The 26,627-nt window shown below is 44.2% G+C and overlaps 1 protein-coding gene across 3 annotated transcripts in view; it reads left to right on the top strand.

The window, feature by feature from the left end:
• The window catches only part of MYOF (myoferlin), a 150,535-nt gene that overhangs the window by 1,470 nt on the left and 122,438 nt on the right, over positions 1–26,627 (top strand). For 2 of the 3 annotated variants that reach the window (XM_019796275.2, XM_002916109.4), the window contains exons 2-3: positions 20,881–20,936; positions 23,132–23,223. The gene's annotated coding sequence lies outside the window, so the exon portion shown is untranslated. Of the gene's footprint in view, positions 1–17,464; positions 17,626–20,880; positions 20,937–23,131; positions 23,224–26,627 lie in introns of those variants that run through there. The other variant, XM_034662965.1, reaches the window with a different exon arrangement.

Below are 26,627 nucleotides of genomic sequence, written 5' to 3'. Positions count from 1 at the left end.
TAAAAGGCAACGTGATTTGAGAATCTGGTTGGTGAATATCATGTAGTCATGTTATGACAGTGTTCACTTGCACGTATTCGTTGCTTTTAAGTCTTTTGTTTTTCCTTGAAGTAATTGCATAATAGGGACATAACATGAAAAGTTTGTACCTTCACCATTGACGTGTAAAGACATGTAAAAATATATTGGGTTCAGCCTGGTGGTGTCATTATTTGAGGCAAGTCATACAGATTATAGAGGAATAGAATTTAACACTGGATTGAAATCTGACTTATATTTTGTCTTCCATGTATATGCAACATTGGTCAAACTTTTAAATGACTAAAAATATGCTTGAGGCTATCAACATAAGCACTCAGTGGAAAGTGGAAAACTTCAGATAAATTGGACAAATGTAGTCTGTCCAAACAGTTATATTTACTAGATCCTTTAAACTTGAGTCTCTTTTCCAGTCTCCTTTGGTTCTGCAAACTAGGTGGTAGAGTCAGTCAGTCATTCATCTGACAAGCAACCTGACAGCAGAAACAACTCTGAGCTCAGAGTAGGAAGGCCCGGACTCTGGCTGATATGTCCTAAACGACCCAGATTTACCACCCAGGCCTCCAGTTTCTGAGCTGTGGAATGATGGGAACTGATCTCCTTGAGGTTCCTTCTCGCTGTCAGGTTCCATGTATTGCTGTCACCAAGATGTGTAAGGCAGAGCCTCAGGTACTGGAGCAGATACAATAACAGAAATGGCCTATTTCTTCCTCTCAGTCTCTTTCATAAACTCTGGTGAAGGCAGACCCTTTCAGGTATGCCTCCCCGTTTTGACACTGTGTATAATTAAGTAACATTAAGTGCTGACAGAACTAAGGATGCTTATTACAGTGATATGTCCATCCGAGGGAGCAGGGAGTAGAGCTAGATGGGCTTCACAGTGTGGTATCCAGGGGTGGAGTGTGGAGAAGAAGAGGGAAAAGGCCCTAAGAGAAGATCAAAGAAAGCCCCCATGTTTACCAAAATGTGTAAAATTCTGACCTGTGAGTACATAAAATGGCAAGGTCAGGGCAAAAACCAATTCTCCTCCAACTCCAAGATTGTAGGAAGAATGTCCAGGTGATGGGTGTTAGGGGTGATGACTGACTGTATAGACCCCAAGGCCCTGTGAGACTGTAGAGAATGTGCTGCACTGCCAACCAACTGGTTTAGAGTTGACCTCAGTCTTTTGTGTTCCAGCCTCTCCTGAGGTTGACTACCAAACTTCTTAGGACCTGGTAGGAGCCAGGAGGATTTGGGAGTTACCGGAGTCCTTGTTAAGAGAATGTCATGGATGTTTCGCAGTGTTGGAGTAGATTATGAAAACCATGAAGCTTATTTGATTTTTCACATCGTTAGGGTGCACCAGCTTCTGGAAGTTATCTCTGAATCTTCAGGCCAGAGCATCTGCAGGCCAGAGGTGGCCATTCTCTCAAGTTCCATGCAGAGAGCCAGGCTATGAAGCTGAATCTGGCTAAGATTAGATGGGACAGATGCCTAAGGCTTCTCTCAACTCCAAGACTTCATGATTCCCCCAACATAACAAGCTTAAACATTTTTAAAAAAATAATATTTAAGACTTTTTTAATTAAAAAAAGAATGCAATGTAAAAACAAAACAAAAATCCAGAAGGGATTATACAACTCAAAAGTAAAAATCCTCACCACATTCCTCCTATTCTTTCTTTCTAGCCTTTCTTACTACCTAGGAATAACTAGTCATAACAGTTTGATTTGAATTCTTCTTGACTTTTTGCTATAGACATGGAAGTTGTTGCAACACCTCCCTGTTAGCCGTGTTCCTGCTGCAGTGGATACTCTTACAGTGCATATCTCTGTGAGTGTGTGGATTTCTGAAGGACAGATTCTCTTTTTTGTTGTTGTCTTTTTGTGTTGTGGTGTTGTTTTTGGTTTTTTGGTTTTTTTCTTTTTTCTCTTAAAGATGGTTTTGCTGGTTGCCATGTATTCTATTTTCCCTTTGGCTCATCTCTTGCTTTGGTGTCAAATGTTGTAGCATTAGACTGATGGGGAGGAAATTTCCTTGCAGTCCTTAATATTGTTATGCTTTTACAATGTGACAACATTGCATTCATATGAAACATCCAGCTCCTAGGGTGCATAATTGTTGCAATGATCGTATTTTTCTCATTCCATCCTTATGATATTGTCCATTTCACTAGCCAGAATTTTCTGTTCTGGTCTTGTGTAGATCATTGCCTTGTGAAATGGCTATTATCCAAATGGTCACCAAACAATTGTCACATTATTACCTGTTTTTCCAGATGCCTGTTATGTCATTTGGACATGTTTTTGGAGTGAATTTCTATATATTTCTAGGACGTCCTTTCAAAGAGCTTAATCAATTTTGTAGTCTTAAGGAAATTGCTTGACCGCTCTGAGAACCCCTTCTTTTTCTTCTTCTGAAAAATGGAGTTTTAATGGCTTATCTGAAGGGGAGTAGATCTGTAGAGATACCCCAAGGCTGGGTTTTATGCAGTAGAGAATTTTCTGACTATTTTAAGCATAAAGCAGTTTGCAATTTGAAAATTTACAGTTAAATTTTTTAAAATAACCTTTTAAATAAGCAGAAAAGCTATGAAATTCCATTTAAGAAGAATGAAGCATGATGGGGGATAGATCCAATGGGTCTCATTCACTGTCATCTGTGAAGGCAGCTGGGAAGCAGTCCACATGGTACCTTGGTTTACCCAGATACGGCATAGGACTCCTCAAGAAGATTCCCACAGATTCAGCTGACAATCATGCCATGCTGGTACTCCCATAGAACCACTGTCCTGCGTTTACTAAACACTCAAGAAAGCAGAACTGTTTAATCTACTGAGTCATTTCCCTCATTTCCGGGAGTGCAGAGCTTGGAGAATCACCACCTAAGGAAAGTGGCCCCACTCTGTTGAATGAAGCATGGGATCTCTCAGAGGTATACTTAACCAAAGGTACATTTTACAGGCTCTCAGTCATTTACAAAACCACAAATGCCTTTTAAAAATGAATTAATGTGGTTTGTTTTTCTTCCCCTCTCCTACAACATGTCTTACTTACATGCATGCCCTGAAGGCATGCCCGAAGTTGCTGGTATTTGTCTGGTTTAGGTTTACTGGGGAGTTTCTCCATCCCCATGGGATTCAGCCCTGCCAAAAAGGAGTGATATTTTTATATCCTCTGCAGCCCCTACCATATCATCGATGTTGAATACACATTTTAGATGTTGACCATGGAAGCAAGAGCTGGCAGGAGATTTGAGACAGCTTAGTGCAATAAAGTCATTGATTCTTGGTCCTGAAAGGGACCATCAGAAGTCTGTTAATCTCCCTTCTTTCAGGAAGAATTAAACTTAATATTCCCTAAGGTGCTTTGTGGATGAAGCTTGGCAAAGGGTCACTTCACACATTCCTTTTTTTTTTTTTTAAGTTTATTTATTTAAGTAATCTCTACACCCAACGTGGGGCTCGAACTCATGACTCTGAGATCAAGAGTCACAAGCTCTTCCAATTGAGCCAGCCAGGCAGCCCTGCACATTCCTGAACACTGAGCATAATCAATTCCCAGCACGTGTTACCCAGAGGCAGATCAGTGTTGTAGTAATTTTTGCATTCCTGATGCTGCAAGGAAAATGTGAAGCTGTTAAGCTTTTAAGGTGAAAATTCATACATGAACTATTCAGTGGCCTATAATGCATAATGCATGCACCATGACATGGCAATGATCGCCTGTCCTTGGTGTAGTTTCTATTGAACAATTGTCCTGTTGAGTAGGTGTGTGCTGTGAGTGGCTCTGAACACTCAGAAACAGCTGCTTGGACAACTGGCACCTTAAGATTTATCAGCCAACTTAGCATTAGGTGTTTGGTTGCAAAGCCTATTGTGCATTAGTGTGCAAAGGCCCTGGGTTTTGGAGCCAGGGAGGCCTGAATAAAAATCCCCCATTTCCCATCCTTTGCTTCCTATGTGTTCATGGGCAAATGAATTAAAATTTTCAGCTTCAGTGTTCTTAACAACATCTCCTACCTTACAGGGTTGTCTGAGGATTAAATGAATATACATGTGAAATTGCACATGGGAGCCCCTAAATTTCTTTCCCCATTTGATAACATTTGCTTTTATGGAGATCTGTAAGTACCAGAAAGTATATGAGAAATAAGCCTAGAAAAATATACATAGCATGGTTTGGTCTTTTAGGCCTAGGAAATCAATGAGTTAGAACACAAGCATGAGATACAAACCAGAAGATATATGGAATTGCAATGTGAGAGCAGACAGAAGAGGAATAAGCTCTGTGTGGAAGTATCACTTGACTCGGTCTTAAAGGATGAGGAGATTGGATGGAAAAAATGAGAAGACATGCCAGGCTTCAAAACAACACGGAAAGGCTAGGGAGCCATGGGCTTGTGTGGTGAGGTGGACAGAGGGTAACCAGTGTGGTTAGGGATTGCACTTTACTCATAAACCAGTGGGGAGACACTAGGCAGCATTGTGGAAGACAGATTAGTACTAGTGAGGGTGACTAACGAGAGGTTTACTGGTTGAGGCAGATGCTTTGCAGGGCAGAGGGAGTTCATCCCAGGGCTAGAATGAGAAGGAAGGAACTCACATAAAATATATTGAGAAAGCAGTCTGACTGAATTAAATAAGAAAACCACACTGGGCAGGCTCATTGGGCCATCCTTCCTCACACTCTTCTGTGAAATGGGCCTCAGGCTGCCCTCCTCCCAGCTTGAGTGTTCACTCTGCAGGTTAGTACAGAGCTGGGTGGGGTGGCACTGCAGGAGGCCAGTATGAGAACATGAGCTACCTGAGACAGGAGGGAGGATGCCCATGAAGAGAGAGAAGAAAGGCATAGAAGTAGAAAGTGACAGGGAAGACAAATTTTGCTGTTTTCCCAAAGGCCAACGGGGAGTGTTTCTAACCAAGCTGAGCTGTGGTCTCATTCACATAAGGTCCTTCTCTCCCTACCTGGTTGGCCTGCCGGGAAGATGAGGTGTCATGGCCAGGAACTGCTTAATTCCAAGGAATACATCCCCACAAGCTTGCTCAAGTAAAGTGTGGTTTTGTCTTTTTGTTTTTGCCCCAAAGCTAGAGAGAAATCTCCCAGAATCTAAATTATGGGCTCCACAGGAGACAGAATTGTGTCAAGCAGGGTGGCGTTCGCTCTCTCTCCCCCAGGGACTATGGGACCTCATACCTCCCTTCCTCCCTGCACATGACATCCATTTTCTCTTTGCACACTGGCTGCCTTCACAGAATCTCTTACTCCTACTTCTCTGTAATTGACAGCATGCATGGGGCTTTGGGTTACTATGGAGGTGACTTGGTCCAGATTCTGTATCTCCTACAGCCTCAGTGTCTCTTCTTTGAGGAAAAGATACCAGTTGGCTCAGTTTTGGTCAGGTGTTCACCTGGTCCAATCAGCTGTGCCAAGGGATACAGACACACAAGACAGGTATCCCAGATGCCTCTGCTACACAAGCTGAGCTTTGAGGGCCTAGATGTTGAACTACTTGGCCCACCTCCCTCCAGCTGGGGCATTTGATGCTTTGCCATCTTTAAGTTGCTATCTGACCAACCCCACTGCATCCTCTTCTTTCTGTAATCAACACAATACATGGAAAGTGATGAGTTTTGGACTGGGAAGACTAAGTTTCACTCTTGGATTTGTCATTGGGAACTAAATATTTTTGATCATATTTATTATCTAAATATTTCTGAGCCTTTATTTCTTCATCTATAAAACAAGGAGAATGATACATACCTCACAGGGACATTGTAAGGATCAACAATGATAAAATATCTAAAACACTACATAGTGTCTGACACATAATACAGATCTTCCTCGACTTATGATGGGGTTACATCCCAATAAATCCATAAGTTGAAAATGCATTCAGTACACCTCAGCTATGAAACATCATAGCTTAGCTGAGCCTACCTTGAACATACTTAGATTACTTATATTAGCCTACATCACCTGGACAAAATCATCTACCACAAAGCCTGTTTTATAATAAAGTATTGAATATCTCATGTAATTTATTGAATACTATGCTGAAAGCAAAAAACAGAATGGCTGTCTGGGTGCAGAATGGTTGTATCAGTTGTTTGCCCTTGTGATTGTGTGGGTGCCTGGCAGCTGTGGCTCCCTACCCCTGCCCAGCACCATGAGAGCACCATACCGCAGAGCGCTAGCCCAGGAAAACATCCAAATTCAGATTTCAAAGTGCATTTCTACTGAATACGTATTGCTTTTGCACCATCATAAAGTTGAAAAATTAAGTCGTGCCATCCCAAGTCAGGGACCATCTGTAGTTGTACAGCAAACACTCACTTCCTCCCCTTTCTATGTCCCCACTCCCTCCCCCACTGCTGGGGTGGGGCATACAAAACCCTGGGGGCCATCGAAGGGGTGGCCCAGGCTTAGATGAAGAAATGGGACGCTTGGTAGCTGCAGCGTACAAGCAGGTGGAAGGCAGAGCCAATGTCTGATTCGTCTGTGAGGGCGCGCTGTGACCTCTCGACTGGGCTCATGATAGGTTCTTTGTTGTTGCTGTCGTTTTAATTATGGCTGAATGTAGATAGCATACACATGACCACTGTAATCATGTTTAAATGTACAGTTCCGTAGCATTAAGTACATTCATGTGCTTGTACTTTCAGCGCCGTCTTCAGCCCCCAGAACTTTTTCATCTTCCCAAACTGAAACTCCGTACTCATTACATAATAATTCCTCATCCCCCACCGCCCCCACCCACAGCCCCTGGAAACTACCATTCTATTTTCTGTCTCTGTGAATTTGACTCTCTGGGTACCTCATTTGAGTGAAATCATTCGACATTTGTCTGTTTGTGGCTGGCTTATTTTACTTGGCCCTAATGTCCTCAGGGTTCATCTTTGTTGTGGCAGGTGTCAGAATTTTTTCTTTTCTTTCTTTTTTTTTTTTTTTAAGATTTTATTTATTTGAGAGAGAGCTAGCAAGAGAGATCATGGGCCAGTGGGAGGGGCAGAGGGAGAGGAAGAAGGCAGCTCCCTGCTGAGCAGAGAGCCCAACTTGGGGCTCAATTCCAGGACCCCAGAATCATGACCTGACCCAGAGGCAGACGCCTAACCAACTGAGCCATCCAGGCGCCCCAGAAGTTTCTCTCTTCATAAGGCTGTATGTGTATGCCACCTTTTGCTTATCCATTCATTCATCAATGGACACTTGGGTTACTTCACCTTTTGGCTATTGTGAGTAATACTGTTTTTGAGTTTCTGCTCTCAACTCTTTGGGGCATAAAAGCCCAAAGTAGAATTTCCGGGTCATGTGGCAATTCTGTGTTTAATGTTTTGAGCCACGACTACGCTGTTTTCCATACTGACTGCATGATTTTACTAACATTCCCACCAGCAGTGTACAGGGTTCCAATGTCTCCACATCCTCACTGAACACTTATTTTCTGGTTTTGTTTTGTTTTGTTTTGTTTCCACAATGGTCATCCTAATGGATGTGAACATTGTAGATTCTTAGCAAATCTCTGTTGACTTGGGTTTTCAACTCACACTTACCTCAGAACTCAGAGTGAGGCTCTCTGCAGTGTAGTCTGCAGCCTCAGTGGCCAGCAGCAAGGCAGCCCTTCCATGATGAGAAGCCTGCCTGGCGGGGGCCCAACAGCAGCCTAAGAGAGGCTGATGGCCTGTTAGCCAGTGGAGCCCTGGCTCTGTGATGTCTGTGTGGCCGAGGTCATGCCAAGAGCTATAGCAGAGCGGAAGGCAGATGGGAAATAGTCTTGGTCTCCTGAAGTGCCAGGTCTTCTGGTTGGTCTGGGCTCCCCAGGGCAGGGCTGGAAACAGAGGTCCTAACAGGTCCCTCCATATAAGTCTCTCCTAACATCCCATACTCCTTGGTGGCTCCTGTCGGAACACACAGTTATGTATTGCTGGCTTACTTGACTTCTGTCTGCCACCTCCATCAACAGCAAGCTTCATGAGGTCAGGGACCATCTCTTGCCCCAGCACCTAGCTTAGTGCTTGGCAGGTAGTAGATGAGCAATAATAAGTAGTTATCGAATGAATGGCTCTAGCTTCTCACCTCATTCACTCTGGTCCTTTACCAGACCAAAGTGGGTCCCCTCCTTAGTGCGTTATAGACAAAGACTACACCGTGTGGAGTTGCCTCTCAGTGTCATCTGCATTTGTACAAATAAGGAGATCATGGGAATAGTTGCAAAAGCATGGGAGGCTCCTTTTATTAGGGCTTGGGATGAATATTCAGAGGGGGATTTTAACGTTATAGTGAAGCTAAGGTAACTGTCCGCACTTTCTGGTTCATGTGCATACAGATCCTCAAATGTTTCTTTTCCTGTTTCAGCAATTCGTTCGTTAGCTTCTAAAAGATGAAATTGACAGGCAGAAACTTCTGGGAGTTTCCTGAGTTCAGGAAGTCAGTCCTGAGTTCAGGGGGTCTATGGTGAATTCAGGGGCCAAGGGGTCTCCATGTGATAGTCAGGGTCTCACAGTCGAAATGGACCAGATGGGACCAAACAGGACCGCATCCCTCTGCCCACAAACTACAAAACTGATCTTGAAAACGTAAGACTTCAGAGTTTCCACAGGCTGTTTGGGATCCATTAAGTTGCACCACGAAGGAAGCTGGAAGGCAGAGGAGCCCCAGTCCACCTCTGATGGTGACAGGAGGACTTTGGACTTATTAATGGCAAGAAACTTGTCTGAATCTCAGTCTTCCCAGCTGAAAAGTGGGAATAAGACCTACCTCTGAAGGTTTTAAAAGTCAAATAAGATGATGTATTTAAGACTAAAAATAGATGTTTACTGGGGGCACCCGGCTGGCTTAGTTGGAAGAATGTGTGACTCTTGATCTCAGGGTTGTGAGTTTGAGCCCCCCACACTGGGCGTAGAGGTTACGAAAAATAAATAAATAAACTTAAAAAAATAGATGTTTACTCTGCTCGTCTCTTGATGTTTGGCTCTCTTTGCATATGGCAAAGTGAAAAATTAGTGGTCTAGGTTAGGGACTAAGGAAGTAAGAAGTTTGCAAATGAAGCGAGGACAGCTGATGCCAGACTTCTATGCTCTCCTTTCCCAAGGTGAAGCTGCAGATCTAGAAAACAGGTCTAGGTTGGGTGCACATTTTGTCAAAACAACTAGTCTGTGTGGTGATACTGAACAATTTTACTCATTTTTATTTACTCCATCACTTATTTGTATGCTCAACTCAAATTTAGATCAGAGCTGTCTCCGGAAACATTTCCAGGATGGTGGAGATGCTTGAGATCTGCCCTGTTCGCGATGGTAGCCATGAGCCACATGTGGCTGCTGATGTCTGAAATGTGGCCAGTGTGACTTGAGGAACTGAATTTTTAATATTTTCTAGTTTTCATTACTTTAGATGTACACAGCCACATGCGGTTATTATAGAGCACAGATAGCGGGAGGACAGCCACCGCGGTGAGGAGTCCAGGACCCTGTCACTCACTGCTGCCCTGCGTCTCTGTACCGCAGTTATCCATCTACGGAACGGGCAGGGTAACAGTCCCCACCTCAGAGGGTAGCTGGGACGATCAGCATGAGTTAAAGGGAAGCACATACGTAGAAAATGCTGTAAGCATTCATTGCTACATAGGTCTTCTGGAGATTCTAGCTTGGGGGCGGGGGTGAGGGGGACCGCCTGAATACCAACCACTTGCTATACCACCAGCACTTATTAAACCCTGACACTATGCCCACACCTGCACCTGTTGTCTTATTTAATCCTCATGGGCATTTTTAGGGAGTAGGTCTTACTATCATCTTCATTTTACACATGGAGAAACTGAGGCAGGGAATAGTCAGGATTCAGCTCAGGACTGTCTGATTCCAGAGTGTCCATGTGCATTCCCTGAGGTCAGCGTGGGTAAAGAGGTAACACAGAGCCTCTGCCTAAAAGAGGTTAAGTCAAATCACGAGCGCTCTCTTTCCGCTCTGAGTGGATTGAGTTGTTGAGTGTGTAGGGATCATTTGGACCCAGCCTGAGAGAGAAAGAGCATGTACCAAGTACACAAGAACAAAAAAAAGAAGAAAAACAAAACCCAGCCTTCCAGGGGTGAGTTTCCACAGGGTAATGAAAACCTTTATGACTTGCCATGACTCAGAAGCTCAGAGCTGACATAGCTTGGCAGTGAATCATTCCTCTGATAATCGAGTCGGAGCCATTTTATTCGTGGGGACTAAAACTCTAACGTATTACATGGAAAGTATTAAAAATCTAATAATTGAGTGGCAGGGGAGACTCCATTACCTCACCTCCGCTCCCCTCTGGTTTATTTCCTTCATCATCTTTTACATCCCAATAGCACAACTTATACTTTTTTTTTTTTTAAATCCTTTTCCCTTATCTCCCTTTCATGTTTAAAAAATAAAAAATTTTCTTTTTGCTTACATCTCTTCATGGTCGGAAATCACTGGCTGGACAGTCCCTGTCTCCTTCCCTTCTTTTGTTCGCTGTTGTGTCTCCCTACTGCTTCTCTCACACATAAATTCATTCAACAAATATCGATCAAGAGTGGGCTCTGTCAGGCTGTGCACTCAGCGCTGCAGATCAGGTCAGGAACTAGCCAGACTTGCCCCTGCCCACGTGCAGCACACAGTCCAGCTGTAAATCCAGCGAGAGGTCAGTGAATTCGGAGTTCAGCGAGTTTAAACTCCTGGAAAGTTTGAACTTTTTTTTTTAATTTCATCATTTGCAGACTGCATTGCAGTCTGATGAGAGCTAGTAAGTGCACCAGGTGCTTCACTTAATTCTCATCAAAAAAAGAAGTCCCTCTTTCTGCAGTTGAAGTCCCTCTCTTTATGGGTTTGGGAAGGGCGAGTTGCCTTGGTCAGGTCCTGAGGCAGGTTCCAGGCAGAGCTGGGACACACCCACCCACCATGTCAAGGGCTGGGCCTGGGTCACGTGTATTGTCGGCCCACCTAGGGTAATGCACACACAGGCTCAGGGCTCAGACCCCCGTGGCTGGCATCCAGGCTCTATCTCCTTCCCGTTGTATTTCCTTGGGCAATTTCAGCCCTGGGGACATCTAGCCAGAGCAGTGCCAGGGCCTGGGGCATCGGTGCCTGTGGGCCTGACACCTTTGGCCTCAGAAGCCTCCTCTGGGGCTCCAAATGCCCTCTGGGTTGTCCCAGTGCGCTGGACAATGTTAGGGTGGCTTCCGCTGTGTGACAGGGCTTGAGGAAGGGGCCTCCCTCCAGGGCACTAACAGTGTGAAAAGCCCTTTCCTGGGCTTGATCAAATCCATCTTTCACAACAAGTCTGGCGGGGTCCAAGGCATGGACTGTTTATACTCATTTATCAGATGAGATAGAGCTTCAGAGAGGTCAGGAGCGGTCAAAGCTGGTCAGGCAGGACGAGGCGAGGAGAGACTAGAACCCCAGGGCTGAGTCGAAGATCCGTGTACTTTCCCACTGCTATGTGCGTGTCTGGCTTTCTCTGTGCTTGGCATCTCTCTCGGTTAAGTCTATACCCATCCCCATCCCGGACACTCCCAGTTCCCAGCTCTGCCTCATACCTGAGGCAACTGAGCAGCCGAGCTCGCTGAAGAGCCCAGAGGTCAAAGCCATCCCCAGTATAGGCAGGAGAATGGGGGACAGTGGATTAAACTGCTGGTGATGGCGAAAATCCCATTTAAAGAGATTATTTACTCTGGAACACTGGGATCTGAGGCTCAGCTAGAAGTTTGTTGCCTAGAAGGGATGGAATTGAATTATCAAGATTTTTACTCAGTGTTTTGTGCTGATTTTCAAAACGCTTTTCTGTGACTATTTCGTTTTCTGTTGATACTATCTCTTGGAATCAGGGAGGGCAGAGGAACTGCATCCTCTTCATGTTGTCTGATGGAGGTAGTTTATGATCCTGATTCTGATCCAACACAAGGGGGTGTTGCCTGTGTCCTAGACACTCTCACGTTGTCTCGTCTGATCCTCAATGCACCTGGGCAGGGTGGGCTTCTTCATCCTCTTTTATCGGGTACTCAGGCCTTGAGAGGCCCTTCTGGAACTCTAGGAGCTTTCCATCTCCTCAGGCTGGGTTGGAAGTGAGTTTGCTGAGTACCAGCCTTTATTCATCCTCTAGGGAATTGTCCCAGAAGCATACCAGGCGAGGAAGGAGAGGTTAAAAGGCTGGGAGCCAGAACACTGGCATGCAAATTCTGGCTTTGTTTCCTACTAGCAGGTGACCTTGAACAAGCTACTTAGCTTTATTGCACCTCAGAATAAGGATAATAATAGGAAGGGTAACATTCACCAAGCCCTTAGAAGAGTGCTTGGCAGACTGTGAGCCCTATGAATGGTAGCTCTTACTCCTGGGTATTAGGTACCAGTATTTATTAATGAAGAAATGTGGATACAGAGTTGGGTAACTGGCTCAAAGTCACACAGCTGGTAAGTGGTGAAAACATAGCAGGTCACCTGGCATCCTCAGCCCTCCGTGGAGGTTAAGAGCACAGGTTTGGAAATGAGGCAGACATGGCGCTGCAGCTCTGCTCTGCCACTTACTGGCTGTGTGATCTTGGGCAAGTCATCAACATCACTGGAACTCAGTTTTCTCCTCCATAAAATGGCAATACTAATACCTCCATTGTAAGGATTAGACATGAGTGTGTTTGAAGTGCCTGGAGCCTGGGGCCTGGGTGGCTCAGTTGGTTAAGCACCGAGTCTTGGTTTCGCTCAGGTCATGATCTCATGGGTCATGGGATGGAGCTGCGTTGGGCTGTGCACACAGCAGGAAGTCTGCTTGAGATTCTCTCTCTCTGCCCCCCCAATAGATGGATAAATCTTAAAAAAAAAAAAAAAAGCTGGAAAAAAATAAGGTGCCTGGCACAGAGTAGATGCTCACATGCAAAATAAATGGAGGACCGCAAGAGTCACATGATTCGGTTCTCCACCGAGGCAGCCAGTCCAGGTGCCTGTCCTACCTGGTGTCCCTCCACTGGCAGCCCTGACAGTTGGCGGAGCTGGAACACAACCATCCCCAGGGTCAGCTGTTGGGAGTGGATTCTGTAGGGGTTGTTCAGAGTGACTGGGCTTCACCGCAGTTCCCTTGGAGGATTTGGTTTTGATTCAAGAACTTGTTTGCCTGTACGGGCATCTCCAGAGGCCAATGGGGCCCAGGGTCTGGAAAGCAGAGAAGTAACCCTGTGTGCCTTTTTCTTTGGGCATTTCTGTTTATCAGAGCTATCAGTGACTATTTCAGAAATGTACAGAACAGCCTTGCTTTGTATCGTAGTTGCCATTTGGCCAAAATGCTTTTCCCAGAACCCGTTTGACAACATAAAATGGAGCGGTAGGGCAGCCAGGGTTGGAAAGCAAGAAGTCAGGGACGGACCTTTACCCAGGTGGAACTGGATGGGCCACCTGTCCCTGTGCTCCCCCCAGGTCCCTCTAAGTCCTGAGGGTGGAGGAGTCTCCTGGTGGCCCTGCCCTGGCCTTCGCTGCCCTCTGGTTACTGTGGAAATTCTCCAAGATGCTGGTGGCTGCCAGGCTGAGTGCCAGGGAGGAGCAGTCACTGCCCAGATGCCAGCTTGCCCCAGACCTCGGAGGTCTGGCACAGAGCCAGGGGAGAGCCCAGCAGGGCTGAGCCTAGTGTAACTGGGTTCTTGCTACGGTGACTGGGCCCTGCCCTCCAGGGAGGCTCCACAGCCTGGGAAAGCCCCTGGGGCACACAAGGGGTCCTGAGGTCCTGCCCAGGTGCCGCAGTAAAAAAATAATAGCTCCTGTTAGTTCATTGCTTCCTGTGTGCTGGGCCTTGTGCTGAGCACCTTGTATTCATTTTCTCACTTACTCTTTAAAGCAACCCTAGTAATAATACTTCCATGAGCTTATGAAGTTCGATTCACTCAAATCATGGAGAAATTACTCTGAGGGGAATAACGATATTAATAAAATACAGTTCCAGCCTTCAAGGAGTCACTGTCTGGTCTTAATCCTCCAACTCAAGCACCTGTTCTGTATTCTCTGTCTGCCAGAGTCTGAATCCCAGCTCCACCACTTACTAGCTGTGTGACCTCTGATAAATTGCTTAACTTCTCTGTGTCTTGGTTTCTCCTTGTGTAATTGGGAGTGATCATAATAGAATTTACCTTTTAAGGTAGTTGTAAAGATTAATGAGACACTCCACGGAAAGCATTGGGAACAATGACTAGTTCAGAGCATTTAATAACTGTTAGCCATGCATGGATGGCTTCAGGGGATCTGTGATATTCCAGGCCAAATAGTGGGTCACTTTGTATATGTCTGTGACTATTTCTTAAGACAAAGGGGCCATAACCTGGGACCCAGAGAAGATGAGGAAGTATTTCTAAATGGGAGGTCAAGTTTAGATGCATGGCTGGACCTAGAGATCTTGTTGATCTCCTTTGCCTACCAAAGACCTAAGTTACTTAGGGGAGCTTTGTAAATGGGACCCCCACTTCTCCAGGGGCCATGTCAGTAAAACACAGCAATCTAGCCAGTGAGGACTTGGGGGTCATTCATAAGGCACATATTCCATTAGACCTGGGAAGACTTAGACATCATCTAGTCTAAATTCTCCAGGGTACACAAGAGGGACTCTGAGCTCAGTGGTTGAGCATGTGTCTCTGAGATAACAGCTCAAAGAATCGGAGAGTTCACTGATTTGAAAGTCCAGTCAGAAGAGCTGGGCCAATCTCTGTGCTATTCCCTGCAGGCATGAGAGGATCAGTGAGATGGGGTGTCTTTGGAAGTATTGAAAAAGTGTTACCATTGTAGATGATATTACTTCCATGAGCACTTGGCATTGCTTTTTATATTAGGGTTCTCCAGAGAAGTGGAATGCATAGGGTGTGTGTGTGTGTGCATGTGTTGAGACAGAGAAATTAAGAGACTTATTTTAAGGAATTGGCTCATGTGATTATAAAGGCTGGCAAGTCTGAAATTTGTGGGGCAGGCCAGCAGGCTGGAAACTCGGGCAGGATTTCTATGGCACAGTCTTGAGGCAGAATTCCATCTTCCCTAGGAAACCTCAGTTTTTGATGGTTTGGATGAGACACAACCACATCACAGAGCATAATCTCTTTTATTTAAAGATGATTGATTGAAAATGTTAATCACATCTATCAAATACCTTCACAGCAACATCTAGACTCGAGTTTGACCAAACAGGTGGCACATAGCCTTGCCAAGTGACACATAAAATGAGCCACCACATGGGGCCCTCTCAGCATGGAGGTAGCCAGTCCAGTCCTAGGAGGTCTGGGGATCTCTGGAGCCTTATCCCTAAGGGTCCAGCACGTTGTGTGGCAGGCGCACAGCAAAGGAAATGGCTCTGTGCAAGAGGGCGTGGTGGCTTGGCAAGGAATGTTTGTTCACTTCTCTGGAAACTTCATTCAGAGGTTGGCATGCAGGTTAATTACTGCAGTGGTGACCTTCAGTGACCAGAGAGAAAAGCAGGCAGGCTTGACTTATCAAAAAACAGGAAATGTCCCAGAGAATGCCTTGAGTCATGGTCCGGAGTGTTCTGTGCACTTGAGTCAGTTGTTCTGTTCTGGGCTGAAAGCATTTAATTCCTGTCCATAGGAGGAAACAGTCATCTTCATAAAATTAGAGATGAGAGCAGGGGGAGGTAGGTGATGTGGAGAAAGGGAAAAGAGCTTCCCATGATTTCATCTGATGTTTAGCACCTGCAATTTAGACTTTTTTTTAAGTGGTGGAATTGAATAATTGAATAATATTAATGTGTGATTATGGCTGCTGATAAGAAAAGCATTTATTTACTTTTGTTTTTTGGCTGACATATTTATATGAGCGTAGACTTTCGATAGCATGTAATGTACACACATTTTGATAAAAATGAGAGCCTCCTGGGGCACCTGGGTGGCACAGCGGTTAAGCGTCTGCCTTCGGCTCAGGGCGTGATCCCGGCGTTATGGGATCGAGCCCCACATCAGGCTCCTCTGCTATGGGCCTGCTTCTTCCTCTCCCACTCCCCCTGTTTGTGTTCCCTCCCTCGGTGGCTGTCTCTATCTCTGTCAAATAAATAAATAAAATCTTTAAAAAAAAGAAATGAGAGCCTCCTTTTTAGAAGGAGTTGTGCTGGGTTTCTCCCGAAGGGGAGGAGCTAATGGTAGCGATGTCATCATTATTTATTAACTAGGGAGCTAGGAAGAACAGCAGTTGAATGCGCGGCTATAGAATCAGACTTGTTCTGAGTTCGAGCATTTCTGCCTGGCTCTGTGATCTTGGGCAAATTACCTAAGCATTCTGGGCTCAGTTTGCTCATCTGCAGATTGGGGATAATTTTCCTCTTGGGCTTGCTGGCAAGGTTAAATGAAATGACATATGTGCAGGGTTTAGCACGGGCCTGGCAGAGAGAGAGTGACCCCTCAAGGGTAGGACCATTGGTACCAGTGCAAGTGCCGGGAGCAGCCACAGGTTCCACTGGAACAGTCCCACCTGGTCTGTGGTCACCTGGCATCTGCAGGCAGTCGGCCGCTTCCCTTTGTTCTCAATACACAATGGAATCCTGCGTTCAGGAACATGTATGAGAAGAGTTATTGCACAACTTGGTTTTCCTTGTGGGATTATGAACCTCTTGAAGTAATAAAGCCCAATGTCTAACACCCTCTTTGCTAAGTGGCTTGTATCAGCCAAATGAAGCTTGGCTTAGCTTGGCTTTCACGGGCTCACAGGGTGACCGTCACCTTCCCACACAGCCTGGTTGCCTCTCCTCCCTTCCATGTCCTCTTCATTCCAGCCACTTGGGCTGTGCAGTGTCCCCAGACATAAGTGTTCTCTCCCCTGTTGCAGACCTACCCACCCTGTTGCCCCCACCTGGAATGACCTTTTCATCCCAACTCCACCTTTTCAATTCATCCTTGTTTTTCGATCCCCAGCTCAGCCTCTGCTTCCTCTGTGAGGGCTTATCTGGTGCCCCCAGCTTGAAGTCACCTCCCGTTTTATGTGTACCACCTCTGGTGGCAACTACAGCCTCCTCCTGTATCAGTCACCTGTGGCCGCCTCTTCCTCCGTGCTGGAGCGCCTGAGTGCAGGAGCTTCGTATCTCCCACAGTGTCCCTCTCAGTGCCTGGCAGTGAGATTTCAAAAATATGTGTTGGATAGAAGAATGAGAAAACTCACTAATGTTAGTGGAAGAACTTGCTGAGTGGAGCATTTGCATGGGCTGAGCTACGAGGTCCCTTTGCCTGACCTGGGGCGGGCATTATTCCCATTATTCACCCTCTGACAGGAGGAAGCTCCGACATGAGAATGAAGCAGGCAAGAACATGGTGGGCTTTTTGCTGTTTGCTGAAAACATATGTCAGGATTCGTTTGGCTCTTGCATTCAATAGCCGGTGAACTCCATATGTGGAATGTCTGGAGACCGAGAAATATCCTGTTTGTACTCTTCTGTTTCTCCAGTTCCCAACACATAGTAGGTGCTTAATAAATGCATGAAGATGAATGAGTGAACAAGTGACCCTCCCTTCACACCCCTCACCTGCTGACTCTGGAACAGTCCTGCCGCTGTTGGGGAAGGGGAGGAGCTTCCGTAGTAGCCGCTCAGCATCAGGACCCCTGTGCAGCATTTCCTCTCGAATGCTGATTCCCAGGTCGGTAACCAGGCTGGGGATTCAACTCAAGTGAGCAAGTACTGGCTCTTTCCACAGCCTCTCTGGAGCCCTTGTCCCTGCCTTAGCTCCATGCCTGGAATCTTGGGGACTTTGGAGACTGAAGTTTTGCTTCGGTACCGCCCTTCAGTGACCCAAGTCCTGCCTCAAGCCCCTGTGTCCAATTTCTGTAAATTATTTGCTGCTTTCTCCTTGCTTTACTTACTTGCTGTGACCTCTTGCAATTTCCCGTCTTTTCTCTCGAAGGTCTGCTGTGATCCCAGGGTCCAGATTCACTCTTTCCTGACTGAGTTCTCCAACCACCCAGCCCTGGTTGTGGCAGCAAGGGTGGTGGTGAGCTGGAGGGATAGGAATGGTACCATTTCATGTTGTACAAGGCAGGAATTCCTAACTTTTGTGAAGGCCGCAAACTCATTTGAGAATCTGATGAGATCAATAAACCATCTCCCCAGAAAAACTCACAGATGTCACATTTTGTGTGTTGGAGCAAATAGCCTTAGAGAATCCTCAGGATACTCTCACACCTGACCTTGGACTTTCCTGTGGCCATTGCTCTGGATGCCAAGCCCGTCGCCCATCTTATGTTTATGCGTTGTCTTCACCCAGTGCTTCCGACAGCTCCCAGGGAGGCACTGTGCTGCGCTGGTGAACACGCGCCGGGTTTGGGAGCCAAGGAGACATAGGTTCACATTCTTTTTTATTAGCTGTGTGACCTGAGGCAAGTTAAGCAGCTTCTCTCAATTCTTTGGCTGTAAAATGGGGATGAGAATGTTAACCTTGCAAGGTTGCTGTAAGGATTTAGAGACGCTGCAGTAGAATGCACATCTGGGCCCCTGTAGATGATTATTTAGAGGGAGCTGCTACCATTGTGGAAAGAAGACATTTGTCCAGCTCTGTCAGTTTAAACTTCCCTTGGCTCCTCTTTCTCTCAAGAGGACTTGCTTATACTGTAACCAGAGAGGAAAACTGAGAGGTTTCCATCAGAGGGCAGGAGGGCTGAGTAGGGCCAAATGGCAATGTGGAGGGGACAGTTTAGCCTCTCGGTGGTGTTGGAAGCAGATCCGTGGAGGGGCTCTGTAGGCCACCTAGAAAGACCACAGTTAGAACTAATCAGTACGGGTCCAGGCATGAGCCGATGAGCAGTCATGCTGAAGTCTGGAAGGGGAAGCCAGCTGGGCTCTGGGAGCCACTCAAGTGGAAAAGTTAATGCTTAGCAGAGTGAGGTGGTGATTCATGGCTTTACTATGCTGAGGTCTTGGAAGAATGAGGTGGTTAGTCCCACAACAGGCGTGTGTTGGGAGCCTTAGGAGTATGACATTCAGCTGAACAAAAGCCACTACCTTCTACATTGCACTGCAGTAGAGGGGAAACTGGGGAAGGTTCCAAGTGTGGCCACCAACGAGAGGCTGTCTGGTGGGTTTAAAAGCTATCCCTGCCACTTGCTAACTGGGTCACTCTGAGTATGTCACTTCTCAGTTTCCTGAGCTTCTAAAGGGGGATGAAAATTACACATATCTCCTAGGGTTTTTAAGGAGATTAGATGATGTGAGATCAGAGAAAATACATACGTTGGTCTCGGCCCCCTTCCCCCACCCCCTTCCTGGCACTGAGCTAAAACCCTTATAAATTCCTACGTGATAGGAGTAGGAGCATCTTTTGTTCTAATGAGGTGACTCTGGGTGGTCTCCTGGATGGCTCCTGGGTGGAGACCTGTTACCAGGAAGACCAAGCCATGATGAGAAGCGTGGAATTATGGTCCCGCCCACCATTCCTCTAGACTGGAGAAAGGGGCTGGAAATAGAGTTAATAATTAATCTTGCCCTCCTGGGGAAGCCTCCATAAAAATCCCAAAAGTATGGGGCTCTGAGAGCTTCCAGATGGGTGAACACATGCGTGTACTGGGAGGTTGAGCCACTCCCACTGCTGGGGCCAGAAGCTCCCAGACCTTACCCTATGTATCTCTTCATCTGGCTGCTCATCTGTACCCTCTATCGCCTCCTTTAAGAACCTGGTCAACATAAATAACCTTGTCCCTGAGTTCTGTGAGCCGCTCTAGCAAATTAATGGAACCCGATGAGGGAGTTATGGGAACCTCAGATTTATAGCCTGCTAGGTCAGAAGCACAGGGGACACCCTGGACTTGCTCTTGTCATATTAACCCTTAACCTGCAGGATCTGACGATGTCTCCAGGTAGATAGTGTCAGCATTGAGTGAAACTGTAAAACACCCAACTGGTGTCACAGAAAATTGGTTGGTGTCACAAGTGTTGTGAATGTTCTTTGTGATGGTAAAGGAGAAACAGAAGGAAAACTGTTTTGGTTTGGTTTGTTTTTTTTTCCTGAAAACAGATGAACTCATGCTTACAAAGCATTTTGTAATCAAACACTAGCTTTTATTTTGATAAGTATTTGGGAACTTAGAGACCCAACAGATGCCTCTGCTCTTTGGACTTCTCTAAGGAAACTTTAAGCACCAGCTGGATTAGCATTTATTCATCCAGGAAGGTGACATAACATTTATTCATCATAAATAAAATAAATAACATAAATAACATTTATTCATCCAGTCTCAGATACAGAGAAAGAAAACCTATAATCTTCAGGAAAGGTGAGCCTGGAGTAAGGGAGACCCTACATTTTCCGCAGGTCCTAGAAAGTGTCCATCTACTAATTACCTTGTGCCAAGGCCTCTGGGAGGGAGTCCAGCCCCGTCTTGAAGCTGTGGGGTGTTACCACATGCAGAGGTGGCATGGGCCTCAGCGTGGAAATTGCAGGTTATATTGGACCCAGTGCCAAGTATTAGCTCAGAAGAATTAGCTAAGAATTTCTCAGCTCCTTTAAATTTCAGTAGCCGCATCTCTAAAATGGCGACAACTGCTTGTCAAAGGTTAGCTTTGTTGGTTTCTTTCTGCAACGCGCAGGAGACACACAGGCCCTGGTAACCTTGGTCTGTGGGAGCTGGTGAGGGAGAGACAGGGGATCACAGCATTTCCATGATTTTGAGCCCCTCATCCCTAACATCTTGTAGATCTGGGCATGGGAGAAACATTTTAGGCCAAAAAAAAAGCCATTCAGTTTGGAAAACTTTGACTCAGGTAGCCCCGACTCTAGGCAAATGAGTGGGAAAATGTGGGCACACAGTTGGCCCTCAGGGGAACACTCTTTGAATGAACGAATGAATGGTACATGTTCTAGGAATATTTTTAATTAATTGATATCTCTTATTTTTATTTGCAGATGAGAAAAAGAAAACAAAGAAAGTTGACAATGAACTCAACCCATTCTGGAATGAGGTAACTTCATATTTTTTTTTTAACATTGTTTCAATGGATAAGCTACATCTGATTGTCCTATCTTCAGTCAAAGGTTAACTTTTCCCTTTGGAAGAAGAATCTTGGCATTGTACCCCCACCCCTCCATCTCCCTTTGCGGCCATGGAGACATTAGACCCTTTCAAGGAGTCGTACCACAATGATGTCTACTGTATAGTAGTGTGGAAAGCGAAGCCTGGACAGGTAGTGGGAAGGCTGGGTTCCAACCTGGAGCAGCCTTGAGCTTGCTGAGTGACGTTGGTCCAGTTATGTTGCATGTTGGAGGCGCATATGTAGGGCAGGGGGTGGGATTAGATCATCTCCGGAGTTCCAGAGGGAAAGCTCCATATTTAAAAACCTGTCTGCATGTAACTAATCAAGAGCCATTACTCTGGCTGAGCAATGACATTTATTGTTTTTTCTGTTTTGATAAAGTAATATATCCTTAATGTAGACATTTTGAAAGCTTCCGATCGATGTAAAAAAGTTTACCTTTGCACCCACCCGCTATCCAGAAGCAACTACTCTTAACATCTGGGATATATCAATATATGTTTATTGAATAAATATAGTTAATAAAATATGTGTTGAAATTAGCAAAGTAGCATCATATAGCACATATGGCTTCTTATCCTGTTTTTTCTTACTGTTATATCCTGGGCATACCATATCATTCCATTCAGAAGTATTTTTAATACTATACAATATTCTGTAGAAGGGATATATAATAAACTTATTTCCCCCACTGTTGATTTTATAGCTGTTTTATAAACAGTTCAGTGTTGAATATATTTACAGATATGTGAAATTTTTTAATTCTTTCCACTGAGTAGATTTTCCTATGTTGACTAATTTTTTAAAAGTCATTAGCCCATGACTTTTTCCAAAAGCCAGTGAAACCTTCCTGGATAAGCACAGTGATAAATGTCTTTGTTATTGTCACTGAGTCACCAGGCTGTGAAGACTTCCCCTCCACCAACTGCAAATTTCTCCCCATGACTAGTTGCAATGTCTCTGTAAGTAAAGACTTTACCTTTTCATTTAATGAGGTGAAGATGGAATACCTTTTTAATGCCTTTCTGAGAAGCAGAAAGTTGAGAGGCAATTCTCCTTCTTTGCAATTTCGCTGGAACCCAGAACACGGCCGGCTGGACTGCCAGCTCCGTGAAACCAAGAGGCCAGTCTGGTTGGTCCCTGTGGATACTGTGGATCCTAGCATCTTGTACAGAGCTCCAAGAATAAAACAAATGGAAAAAATGTATGCATACACATTTAATGCTTCAGGTTTTGAGTAATCCTAACATGCTTCATTATATTTGGTCAATCTGTGTGGCCGATGGCAGAGAGGCATATGGTCATGTGAGCAGACATGTCCTCTGTAGGGCATCACCCATCTCGCCCCATTTTGTTTCCAACATGTATTTTTTTAATTGCAAATGTATTTATCAAGTAAACTTCCCAGTTTTATAACTGAAATCTAACCCAAATGAAATGCCAACCCCAGACCCATTGGGGTTAGCATTCTAAAATGAGGTCTGACACATTCTCCATCTACTCCAAACCCATTACAAGGAGAATCAAATCATCAGTAGACACTGCTTTATTTGATTCATATATTACATAATCGATCAAAGGCATCAATGGTGTTATATTGATTTTTTTTTATGTTTGCCATTATATTTCATTAAGACTAAGGTCTCATCTGACTACAAATTGATCATGGTGGGACTTAAAGTGCTGATGCGTTTTAGAAAATGTTTTTTTAGGTTATTCACCTCTTTGATGATAATATGATTAGGAAGAGCAAGTAATTTAAAAACAACCAGTGAAAAAAAGCATTCGTTTTATTTTATTCTTCTAACCCATTGTGGTGGGCACTAAGTAAATTCTCTGACTATGAGATGGATTTGGTCACTTGTCCATAGTCACAGAGCCTAGAAAATGGGAAGCCAGAAGTCACCCCCAGGTCCTCTGAGGCTTAGTCTGGCTTGCCTTCCCACAGCCCTCAGCAGCCTTCAGGTTTGGAATTTGGTCACTTCTAACTATAGAATTGAGTAATTCAGAAGATTGTCAGAGGTGAAGATAATAACCCGACGTTTAGAATCACATATGTCTTGTTGTACTCCCCAATCTTTTTAACAGCTTTTTTTTTTTTTTAATAAACTTTCTGTGGACAGATTTTGGAGTTTGACTTGAGGGGTATACCACTGGACTTTTCATCTTCCCTTACAATTATTGTGAAAGATTTTGAGACAATTGGACAAAATAAGTAAGTTGATTTCACCTATTTTTCTCATTTTACATATTATCTTACTGTTGTTTATTTTGTTGAAGGACATATCGTTAATAACATTTTTGTAATATTTCCAATGTAATTGTGCTTCAATTCCATGTCCCACCTCCCCACACACACACACAACCTTCTAAGCCAATATCAGATGTGATTAACTGATCACAGTGCCTTTTCTCAAACTTCCGTACAGTGGTCCCCTCTTACCTGTAGTTTCAGTTACCCATGGTCAGGTGAGGTCCAGAAGCAGATGATCCTCCTTCTGAAATATTGTCAGAAAGTCAGCAGTAGCCTAACACTACGTCACAGTGCTTACATTGTTGACCTCACTTCATCTCATCACGTAGTCATTTTGTCATCTCACATCATCACGAGAAGGATGAGTTATAAGAAGATGTTTTGAGAGGGAGAGAAACCATATTCACATAACTTATTACAGTGTATTGTTGTAATTGTTCTGTTTTATTGTTAGTTATGGTTGTTAATCTCTATGTCTAATTTATAAATTAAACTCTATCATAGTTATGTATATATGTATGGAAAAAAGCATAGTATATAATATCCGCAGTTTTAGGCATCCCCTAGGGGTCTTGGCACATATCCCTATGGATAAAGGGGGGGCACTACAGTTTTCCTAAGAGGCTGCAGACACTAATCCACCGTTAATATATCCAATTTGGCGCTTCCTGTGAAACCTTTCTTACATTCCTGAAACATCTTTAACTGCATATAATCACTTCCTGCTTCTGGTGGTTTATCTGAACTGTAGCTATATCAGACACAAGGAAAATCATTTCTTCTTCTGATTATGTGTGACCATACATATCTCATTCAAGTTCTACTTGCAGCACCACTTCCATTTTAACGTCTTATTGGCCTTTTAAACTCAACTTAGATCCCTGTCACCTCTACCAGTTTCAAATAGGGAAGGGTCATGATGGTGCCCATAGTAGCACCGAGGGTTGTCCCCTGATTAAAGCTGGGGGACATCTGAAACAGGTCTCTATGGGACAGAAAGACCTCAGTAAATTCACCCCAGTCCTTGATCTGGATTTTGGCCTTATAGCCTCAGAAGCCAGCTTTAGGTTACCAGTTCAAACTAACCAAGCTTACACGAAGCTGATGCTCAAAGCCAGGTTACTTACTTGTTATTTTCCAGGGGAAATAAATGCCTGGTGGGAGGGCATCTTGATCAATGAATTCTCCTTTGTGTCTTCCTGCATGGAAAGCCAAATTACTCTATATCCTTGATTATAAGATATCATTAACCATAAGATGTATTATTAAATTAGTAACAAGTTTGGGGGTGAGGAAGAAACCTGGTATTAAATGTCCATATCAGTGTAAGTAGCATCCAAGTTTTTAGTAATGTCAATACATTTAAAAATGTGTGTCTTAGCCTTAGGCACATTTGGTATAATCAGAAGGCTGCAATGAGAAGAATAAACTAGAAAGAATTAGTTGAGGTACAGGGACCATATGCTGTGATTTGCTTGGGACAGTCTTGGTTTATTGTCCCAACACAATGACTAATAATAACTCTTTTGCTATCAACAGTGGCTTGGTTTGGATAGTAAATTAGATGGTCACCCTAGTGGCTGGGGTCTTCTACTTAATGCCATCATGCTAAGAGAGCCTGGACAGATGTTTACCCCCTGGACAGTGCTTTGATAGGTACTGTGCATGTTCACCTTTGATGAGATCTTTTCCCCATGTTCCATTGCTGACCAATGCCCCTTGTGACTGATGCATTTTTTTCTTAAGCTATATAAGTATACTTTGGTAGGTTCTGATCCCACTCTACTGGACTGAAAACCGTTGTAGCTTTAAAAGTTATGTTGTGTATCTCAGCTTTGAACCAATTATATGATTATCTGTCCTCACTCAACTCCCAGAGGGCAGCTTTATCTCCCATATCACAAAATTTTGGGGAAGTGGGTGGTCAAACCTCACTGTAGCCTCTAATGTGTTACTAATAACAACCCTTTCTGAGGATAGTCCAAGATGGCAGAGGAGTAGGAAACCTTAGTTTCATTTGGTCCCAGGAATTCAACTATACAGCTATCAAATCATTCTGAACACCCATGAACTCGACTGGAGATGTAAGAAAAGAATAGCTACAACTCTACAAATAGAAAAGTGACCACTTACTGCAAGAATGACAAGACAGAAAAACTCACCTCAAAAAAGAGAATAAGAGGCAGTACCGACTGCCAGGGACCTAATCAGTATGGATATAAGTAAGATGTCAGAACTAGAGTTCAGAAATGATTGTATAAATACTAGCTGGGCTTGAAAAAAGCATAGAGGACACCAGAGAATATTCTTTTCTGGAGAAATAAGAGAACTTAAATCTAATCAAGTCGAAATAAAAAAGGCTATTAATGAGATGCAATAAAAAAAGGAGGCTCTAACTGCTAGGATAGATGAGGCAGAAGAGAGAATTAGTGATATAGAAGACCAAATGATGGAGAATAAGGAAGCTGAGAAAAAGAGATCAACAACTACTAGATAATGAGGGGAGAACTTGAGAGATAAGTGATAACATAAAGCAAAACAATAGCAGAATAATTGGGATCCCAGAAGAAGAGTAAAGAGGGGGGAGAAGGTATATTTGAGCAAGTTATCATACTTAAAGGGTCTATCCAACAAGAAGATCTAACAATTGTAAATATTTATGCCTCTAACATGGGAGCAGCGAATTATATAGACCAATTAATAACCAAGTTAAAGAAACACATCGATAATAATATAGTAATAGTAGGGGATTGTAACATCCCACTCACTTCAATGGACAAATCATCTAAGCAAAAGATCAACAAGGAAAGAAGGGCTTTGAATGACACCCTGAACCAGATGGACTGCACAGATATATTCAGAACATTTCATCCTAAAGCAACAGAATACACATTCTTCTCTAGTGCACATGGAACATTGTCCAGAATAGATCACATCCTGGGTCACAAATCAGGTGTCAACTGGTACCAAAAGACTGTGATCATTCCCTGCATATTATCAGAACACAGTGTTTTGAAATGGAACTCAATCACAAGAGGAAAGTTGGAAAGAACTCAAATACTTGGAGGCTAAGGAGCATCCTACTAAAGAATGAATGGGTCAACTAGGAAATTAAAGAAGAATTTGAAAAGTTCATGGAAACAAATGAGAATGAAAGCACAACTGTTCAAAACCTTTGGGATGCAGCAAATGTGGTCCTAAGAGGGAAGTACATAGCGATACAAGCCTTTCTCAAGAAACAAGAAAAGTCTCAAATACACAACCTAACCTTACACCTAAAGAAGCTGGAGAAAGAATAGCAAATAAAAGCATAAACACAGAATAAAATTAGTAAAGATTAGAGCAAAAGTCAATGAAATAGAAAC

Source organism: Ailuropoda melanoleuca, chromosome 6, assembly GCF_002007445.2.
Source record: "Ailuropoda melanoleuca isolate Jingjing chromosome 6, ASM200744v2, whole genome shotgun sequence".
Taxonomy (NCBI): domain Eukaryota; kingdom Metazoa; phylum Chordata; class Mammalia; order Carnivora; family Ursidae; genus Ailuropoda; species Ailuropoda melanoleuca.
This window is presented reverse-complemented; position numbering and strand designations above follow the sequence as displayed.